This window comes from Bufo bufo, chromosome 5 (genome assembly GCF_905171765.1).
Source record: "Bufo bufo chromosome 5, aBufBuf1.1, whole genome shotgun sequence".
NCBI lineage: Eukaryota > Metazoa > Chordata > Amphibia > Anura > Bufonidae > Bufo > Bufo bufo.
In genome coordinates, this window is record NC_053393.1 from 190751605 (window position 1) to 190761493 (window position 9889).

General features: G+C 39.3%; 1 pseudogene; it reads left to right on the plus strand.

Annotated features, from left to right (window-relative positions):
* Positions 1-5631: 5631 nt before the first annotated feature.
* Positions 5632-6671, plus strand: LOC121001115 (annotated as a pseudogene).
* The last annotated feature ends 3218 nt before the right edge of the window (positions 6672-9889 follow it).

Sequence of the window (9889 nt, forward strand, 5' to 3'; positions counted from 1 at the left end):
ACCCTGCAGCCAGTGTATTGTCTAAACGTGTGTTTAGCACGAATGCAGGGGGTTATCACAGGTTATATTTCCCAATGTTTTGGGGTGTACCCTAATTTAAAAAAATAAAAATAAATTTAAAACCAAAATGCAGTGTAGGTTACCTCCTCCTTCTCCACTGCCGCTTCCACCTACACTGCCACATCCACCGCCTCCTCAAGTTCCTACTCCATATGGACCTCGTCCTCCTAGATCAAGATTATTTTTTTTTTTAATTTTACGTATTTTATGTTATTTAAAGTAATTTCCCTATCCATATTTGTTTGCAGAGCACTTGCCATGCTCTTAACCACGTTTTGATGCCATTTGCAGCCCTCTAGCCCTTTCCTTGACATTTTTACAGCCATTTTAGTGCTCAAAAGTTCGGGTCCCCATTGACTTCAATGGGGTTCGGGGTCAAGTTCGGGTCAAATTCAGGTCCCAAACTCAAACTTTTTTGTGAAGTTCGGCCGAACCCGTCGACCCCCGAACATCCAGGTGTTCGCTCAACTCTAGACAAGTATATTTAAACTTTTGCAACTATTTTTTATTCCCCCATGCATCTGTACAAAAATGAATCAACTATGTAAACACTCTTAATTAAAAAAAAAAATTCTTACTATTTTATGTACAGAGCTTTGAAAGGGTAGAATGTTTACAAGCTGATGGCTTTCTACATCTGAGATTCTGCAGATTAGGTTCCTGAGTTACGCTACTTTCACACTGGCATTTCTGGGTCCGCTTGTGAGATCCGTTCAGGGCTCTCACAAGCGGCCCAAAACGGATCAGTTTAGCCCCAATGCATTCTGATTGGATAAGGATCCGTTCAGAATGCATCAGTTTGCCTCCGTTCAGCCTCCATTCCGCTCTGGAGGCGGACACCAAAACGCTGCTTGCAGCGTTATGGTGTCCGTCTGATGAAACTGAGCCAAACGGATCCGTCCTGACTTACAATGTAAGTCAATGGGGATGGATCAGTTTTCACTGACACAATATGGTGCAATTGAGAAACGGATCCGCCTCCTATTGACTTTCAGTGTGGTGCAAGTCAAAACGGATCCGTTTGCATTATTATTGCATTTTTCTTCATAGTAATGCAAACGTATCCGTTCTGAAAGGAAACAAGCGTTTGCATTATAGGTGCGGATTCGTCTGTGCAGATACCAGACGGATCCGCACCCTAACGCAGGTGTGAAAGTAGCCTTAGAATCATCATGTGTACAGTAAGCTAAAGAGCCATATCATTTGCTCAATTCTGTAGGACTTATTTTAGGTAGTTCCATGCATTTTATGGTACCCAAGCTAAGTTTTTTTTTTCCTTTGGACCCCTTGATGTTCCATTCTAATCTGTGATAGTTTCCTTTGGTCAAATTTCTCATCTTTCTTTTATCTGTACACCTATTCACCTACCTATATTCTTCTCCGATATTGTACCTACCAAAATTATTACCTTAAGGTGCTCAAACAATGATCCTTAATAGCCCTTACTTAGTAGTAGATGTCAATTGTGAAGAATATCTATTATAGTTTTTTGTATTTTCTTTTTTTTTAATATTTGGTAAAATGCTAACTGGAAATACTATTACACCCCATGTGGCCTATTCTCAAAACTTTAATAAAAAGTTATTTAAATTAAATATGTCCAACATGTCAAATAACTTTTGCATACAGCTGTATACATCAATCAACCATAATAGTAAAACCATGAAATGAAAGTGAAGTGAATAATACTTTAGCACCAGTCAAGGGGTGGGATATATTAGGCAGCAAGCAAATAGTCAGTTCTTGAAATTGAAGCTGATCTTGTATAGCATCATAGTGTGTCTACATATATTTTGATTGCACATTAATGCTATGAATTGTGCTAATGGAAAATGGGATGTGGTTTAAGGTGCTTCAATGTACACAAGTGCTATAAAATGTTGTTGCAAAACGTTGCCTTAAAGTAAGCTAGGTGATGTAAAGATAGCTAAGTGTGTCTAGTCATGAAAACAAAAAAAATAAAAAAAAATAAGAGTATTCAGCATAAATTAATGTGATAAATTTGGCAGTTTGCATATGTGTAGTGATGAAGACAGGGGACTTACCATTCCAGTTCTGGTGCTTAATAAAGACAACTTACGCACTGGGCAACTAATTCCAAATCTCCTACCTTATTTAAACCCATAAAGCATCATTTTTATTTATATATAATTAAATAAACTAATCATGAGCTAGAACCAAAAAACACTAGTATCTAGAGATGAGCGAATCGAAGCTGACGAAGTGGAATTTGTTCCGAATTTCAGGAAAAATTTGATTCGCACCAAATGTGGCAACGAATTACATTTTTCCTAAAATGGCTGCTGCACGTGTGAGGGCATGGGGCAAGGAAGTTTGGAAAGGAGGGATCAACCACAATGCCATGTATGCAGCCATTCAGCAGACAGCCAGACAGCCCTCTGATGTCACAGCCCTATAAATAGCGCAGAAATCTTAGATTCTGCCATTTACCAGTGTAGTGCAGGGAGAGACATCTGAAGGCGCTAGGGACAGTGATAGAAAAAACGTCATTGTGCTAAAAAAAAAACTATTTACAAGTGCAGGGAAAGATTATTCAAGGTGTAGAGAAAGGATAGAGAGGAATCATTACACAGCATTTCTGTTGAACAGGGTTCATTTGGGGAGGTGACAGCGCTGACTGGTAATCCAAATTGCCATTATACAGCTCTGTAATTCCAACAAACCATTCTTATTAGGGTGCAAGTTCCGTTTGATACAGGCATTAACAGGGGTTATTACAAGGAAATATTTCTACGTTTTATTTGCCCTAGTGTGGGGTAGTTATATGTTCCGAAGCATTTTTTGGCTTTTATTAGTGGAAAAGGGGCTTATTAGCCGTTGTGTGGTGAAGTGCTAAAATTACAGCCCTTTTTGTCGTGTATTAGTGGCAAAAGTAAAATATATTTGCCACTCTGAGGTGCAGTTATCTGTTTTAAAGCCCTTTTTTGCATGTATTATTGGAAAAAGGAAAAATAAATATTTGCCACTCAGCGGTGCAGCTATCTGTTTTAAAGCCCTTTTTTGCGTATACTAGTGGAAAAAGGATATATTCTAAAGCCCAGTTTGCCGTGTATTATTGGCAAAATAAAAATATATTCGCCGTTCAGCGTTGCACATATCTGTTGTTGAAAAGCCTTTAGTGTAAAAGTATAAAAAAATTAGTGACGGGCCTTTGGAGGAGCGGGGATGTTTTACCCTAGAGATGGACGACTGACTGATATCTAAGTGTATTGATGCCATCCAACAATTCATTGGACCTCCTTGGTGCATACAGAGACTATGCCTTTATGGAAGTCTAACTTCACTGGTCCAAATGAGTCTGATCTCCTCCTACCATCATCAAATGGCTCCCCTATTACCGTCTTGATATGATATGTATAACGGATACTAATACATCATTATTGGTATTTGGCACCCAAATAACGGATATCATTACATCATTACTGTGATCCGGTATCTAAGATATCATATGAGCTTACTGACCCCCTGATGATCCCACATAGTGGGGGAAACGTGTTGGGGTATTGTGATTTACGTATATTTATTCATGGGGTTTATTTAATTATGTATACCTTGATGCACTGTGTACCTTGTTAGCTGTCTTATTACAGCACTATGTAATAATGTATACATAGTCCATCAAGGCTGTATACATAGTCCATCAATTGACCCGATTTCTATAGGGGAGGGTGTATGTATTGTTTGTCTTTTGTCATATCTTATCTTCCACTTACAGGCACCTATTTAAATATTTATTAACCCCTACCACTGTGTTAGGGCTGTTTTAGGATTTTATCAGTCCGGGTTCGAGGACAGGGAGTCCCCACCATCAGGGGTCATCCCTGGGCTGAGCAATAGACCAGGGTGAGTTAATAGGGATAGTTCTCCCCACTCTCCGGATATCTTTATACAGTAGTTGCCTGCTGTGGAATTATCTGAGTTGGCCCTGAGTGATTATTGTTCTGTTTGTCTATTAATCCATTTATTTTAAGGATATATAATTAAAGTTTATTAATTTTAAGGGTTATATGAATTGTTGGAGCTGGATCTATGTTTACTAAGCCGAATTGACATTCTGCATCTAACTGCTGGACTAGGTATAAAGAAATTAGGGCGTAATTGCTGTTTAGCGGTGCAGTGAGATATTTTACCGCCCAGTTTGCCGTGTATTACTGGCGAAATAAAAATATATTTGCCGTCCTGCTTTGCACTGATCTGTTGAAAAGCCTTTTGTGTAAAAATAGAGAAGAAATAGGGCCTAACTGCCCTTGTGCGGTGCAGTGAGATATTGTACAGCCCAGTTTGCCGTGTATTACTGGCAAAATAAAAATATATTTGCACTTATCTGTTGAAAAGCCTCTTGTGCTTAAAAGTAGAAAAAAATTAAGGCCTAATTGCCGTTCTGCGGTGCAGTGATATATTCTAAAGCCCAGTTTTCTGTGTATTACTGGTGAAATAGAAATATATTTGCCGTCCTGCTTTGCACTTATCTGTTGAAAAGCCTGTTGTTTTCTGTAAAAGTGTAAAAAAAACTAGGGCCTAATTGCCCTTGTGTGGTGCAGTGCTATACTCTAAAGCAAAGTTTGCCGTGTATTACTGACGAAATAAAAATATATTCGCCGTTCATCGTTGCACTTATCTATTGAAAAGCCTCTTGTGTTTAAAAGTAGAAAAAAATTAGGGCCAAATTGCCGTTCTGCGGTGCACTGATATATTCTAAAGCCCAGTTTGCCGTGTATTATTGGCGAAATAAAAATATATTTGCCGTCCTGCTTTGCACATATCTGTTGAAAAGCCTGTTGTATTCTGTAAAAGTGTAAAAAAAACTAGGGCCTAATTGCCGTTGTGCAGTGCAGTGCTATACTCTAAAGCCCAGTTTGCCATGTATGACTGGCGAAATAAAAATATATTTGCCCTTTATTGTTGCACTTATCTGTTGAAAAGCCTTTTGTGTAAAAGTAGAAATGCATCAAGGATGGCTGAGCCATGCGCCCTGCATGGCACACATGTTCAATCTGGTTAAATCTGGTTGTCAAGCGGTTCCTGAAGTCTTCCACCTATCTGCAAAACATCCTAAAAATGTCCAGGAAACTTTGCATGCACTTCAGCCACTTGTACATTGCAAAGCACACCTTTCTTGAGCTGCAGCGGCAGAATGGCATCCCCCAACTTAGGCTGATATGCAACGTTTCCAACCGTTGTAATTCCAGCCTCCATATGTTGGACTGACTGTACGAACAGAACAAAAAGGCCATCAGCGATTTCTTGATGATCCAAGCAGACAGGAATAGTCCCCTATGTAACTTCGATGTCAGCCAGTGGCAGCTCATGCGTGACACCTTCCGTTTGCTCAGACCCTTTGAGGAGGCCACGTTATTTGTCAGTTGCCAGGACTACGAGAGGAACAATGTCATTCCAAGGCTTCATGTCCTGGAACAGATGGTAGTAAATCTGGCTGGTCAGGGGACTGGAGACGTGGCAACTATAAAGATGGCGGCAGAGTTTGATTTGTTTGTCTGTTAATATTTCTGTTTACAGTCAGTGAACGGGAACATTATTTATCGCAAGGATATGCAAACACTAACCGATGGGGTGTTAACCGCCAGAATTAGGTCATCGGCACGAAGGAGCAGTCATTTTCACAGCTCGAGGTATCCTCCCGGAAGCTTGACCTCTGCACGTCGATAGTCTGTATTGTGAAGCTTGTCAAAAAGAAAAATCCTGCAGTGCACCCCCTTGGAGTAAACTCTTCATCCTGCACAGGCTGCTTTGCTCCTTCAAAAACAATGGACTCTGTACAGCGTGACACCCATGTATAATTTCTCATACACCAGACTGAAAGAGTATTCCAAGCACCTGTCTGCCTACACAGCTGCCGAGAAGCAGAAGGGTCTTGCCATTGATGTGGGCTCAGAGCTGAACCTAAAAGCCACATTTTCCTGTGTACCTGGACTCAAAGGAAAGGACAGAGATCCACTGGCTGTGCTCATACAGATTTCTTCAAAGCCTCCATTTACCAAGGCAAGCACAGAGGACCGGATTGTGTGGACAAGTTGATTCTGTGGGACGTACACAGAGGACGATCTATTGGAGGTGTTATCAAAGACATTTACTTGCCTCCCACTCTTCCTGTATAATGGCTCTTAGGCGCTCACGGTTATCGTATGGACGTGGTTCCAAAGAAACTTTGACTGTTGTTTGAGTAAGCTGGTTATCAGTTCCCAGGACCTTACTTGCTAGCAGCAATGTGGAACGGGTATGATGTGTCTTGATCAGTGTCTGCCACAGAGCTTGTTTTCTCTGTGCCCGTCGAACCTCGCATGGACATTTGTTATGCCATCCACACAGAGGACTTCAAGACATTATGGAATGATAGTCATAAATCAAAGGACGAGGTCATGTTGGAGGTAGTGGATAATTTATTCCAATGTCTTTACTCACATTTCTTCAGACTCTTTAGAATGCACTAATCAGCAACCCAGCTCGTCAAGGTGATGGCATCTGTGGCATCAGCGTATTGTGAAGGAAAAGTGAAGTTCCTCAGTAAGGACTACCTAATCCGAGTGCTGGGATTCATCATGGAGCTGGCCATCAATAACATCCAGTATTGAACACATGGATGACTCTCATCTCTGACTTTTTCCACAATGTTTGGGATCCTCTGGACATCTTACATGTCTTAGACATTATCCCTGCAGTGCTTACTACACGTTATACCGCTTCTTACCGTTCTGTTACAGCGGCTGTGAAACCTGCACATACTAAGGCTTATTTATGAAGATTTTCGGATGTTGCCTGTACCGACTAATTACCTTCCAGCTGTGATTGTGTATAGTGTTGAGCGCGAATATTCGAATATCGAATTTTTTTAGCGAATATCGGCACTTCGCTAATTCGCGAATATTTCAAATATAGTGCTATAAATTCGATATTTCGAATATTCATTTTATTTTTTTATTGTTATATTTTTTTCCTTCCCACTTCCCAAAAGTAGTTCTTACCTGTCCTTAGGATTCCTGTCTTCCTGGCTGCTCCAGTCAGTGCCCGTTGCCACTTCTGACGACTTCCGTGCTCATGGAGCGTCCCCATCACCATGGGAACGTCTCTATACTAGAATGTACTGTCGGATTTGAGAATTACGTTGAAATCGCAATTCGATTAATTTAAGTTATAATAATCGAATTGCGATTTCAACTTAGCACTGCTATATTCCATATTAGGCTAGAATTCACGAATATGGAATATAGCAGTGCTTAGTTGAAATCGCAATTCGATTATTATAACTTGAATTAATCGCATTGCTATTTCAACTTGGACCTGGTTTACTATGGTTGGCTTGGTAGAATTAGCGAATATGACGAATGTATTCATCATATTCCTCAAAACGAAGATAACGAAGTATTCTCCATCTTCGTTTTAGCTCCATATTTGTCAACTTCGCTAATTCTAGCAATCAAATAGGAAAGTTGACTTCAGAGACAGCTAAGTTTAATTCGCTATGTGATTATATTACTTAGATTTTTTTTAAAAATTGAATAGTTATAAATAATTCTTGATTATAATGATTCTATTTATAAAAAAATAAAAGCAAAGTAATATAATCGCATAGCGAATTAAACACAGCTGTCTCTATACTCTATAGTCAACCTTCCTATTTGATTGCTAGAATTAGCGAAGTTGACGAATATGGAGCTAAAACGAAGATGGAGAATACTTTGTTATCTTCGTTTTGAGGAATATGACGAATACATTCGTCATATTCGCTAATTCTACCAAGCCAACCATAGTAAACCAGGTCCAAGTTGAAATAGCAATGCGATTAATTCAAGTTATAATTATCGAATTGCGATTTCAACTAAGCACTGCTATATTCCATATTCGTTAATTCTAGCCTAATATGGAATATAGCAGTGCTAAGTTGAAATCGCAATTCGATTATTATAACTTGAATTAATCGAATTGCGATTTCAACTTAGACCTGGTTTACTATGGTTAGCTTGGTAGAATTAGCGAATATGACGAATGTATTCGTCACATTCCTCAAAACGAAGATAACGAAGTATTCTCCATCTTCGTTTTAGCTACCTATTCGTCAACTTCGCTAATTCTAGCAATCAAATAGGAAGGTTTACTATAGAGACAGCTGTGTTTAATTCGCTATGCGATTATATTACTTTGCTTTTTTTTTTTTATAAATAGAATCATTATAATAATCAAGTATTTAACTATTAAATTTTTTTTTTTAAAAAGCAAAGTAATATAATCGCATAGCGAATTAAACTTAGCTGTCTCTATAGTAAACCTTCCTATTTGATTGCTAGAATTAGCGAAGTTGACGAATAGGTAGCTAAAACGAAGATGGAGAATATTTTGTTATCTTCGTTTTGAGGAATATGACGAATACATTCGTCATCTTCGCTAATTCTAGATATCAAACCAATAGGAAAGTAGCCTTAAGTTAAAATCGCAATACGCGATTATTTAAATCGCATATTAATCGCGATAACTAGAATAATGACGAATATTCGATTTTGACGAATATGAAACGAATATTCTATCAAATATTCGCGAATTTCGTCTAAATCGAATATCGCACCTGCCGCTCATCACTAATTGTGTAGCCTGCACTGTAGGAATAAGCTGGAATTGGCTTATTTGCTGGACTGTCCTCCAGTTATCAGCCATAACCCCAAACATTTCTTGATCCGTATGCATTATCATCGTGGTCACCCTGACACTGGTCGTCAATCCATTCTTATTAATGAAGCACTTTGTTTTTCCAGTTTGTCTTTTAAATCTTGTGGTTTTGCCCCTTCTGTGTTTTATTTTATTTGTGTTAATATCCTGTTTGTTAAATAAACATTGTTTTTTCTCCCCCGTTCAAAAAAAATATTAAATTGGCATGTGATTTGGTAGCCAAAGCAGGAGTGGGTACAAAACACAGAAGACATGCAACTATCCCGTTCACGTGTCATCTCTGTTTTGGATCCACTCCTGTTTTTTTTGGGGCATTACCAACACTGATGGATTACTGACCAAATGCTGACCGAGTGAAGGGGGATGCTCCACAGACAGGATCCATTTTTTGTGGGTTATAGTTCTGACGGATCAGAGGAAAGGCAAAATAATCAGTGACATCAACACAAACTTACTGCTGACACCCTGTCTACTCTGTCAGGGGGCTCTACTTGTATAAGCGTTTAATAGAACAGGGTCTGTAGACATCTATGCGGAATCAGCTGATGACAGTTTAAATGGAGTGCGCTTCTTCTTGGCGCTAACATCTAGAGATGAGCAAATTTCTCAAAAATTCGATTAGACTGGTTTGCCGAATTTTCAGGAAAAAAAAAGCGATTAGATCCGAATATATTTGTGGCGTATCGCAATAAAAAATGGCTATTTCCGGGCTGCATAGAGCCTTTATTTGGGTGTAGAATACTGTGCCTTGCAGTAACACGCATAGGGAGTGTGCTGGGGTAATGAAATAATACTGTCAGTCAGTATGACATGCAGATGACAGGCGTCGCTATTAGAATCACACTGCACACTTCACTTATTTGGGCAGTCACTGGGCCAAAACCGACCAAATAACTCAAGTATTAACTAAGCCTTACAGGTCGATGTTAGTGCAAAGAAGAAGCACACTCCTTTTACACCCTTGTCAGCTGATTCCACATAGATGTATACATAACCTGTTCTATTAAACGCTTATACAAGTAGAGCCCCTCCGACAGAGTGGAGAGGGTGTCAGCAGTAAGTTTGTGTTCACATCACTGATTAATTTGCCCTTCCTCTGTTCCGTCAGACAAAATAACCCACAAAAAACGGA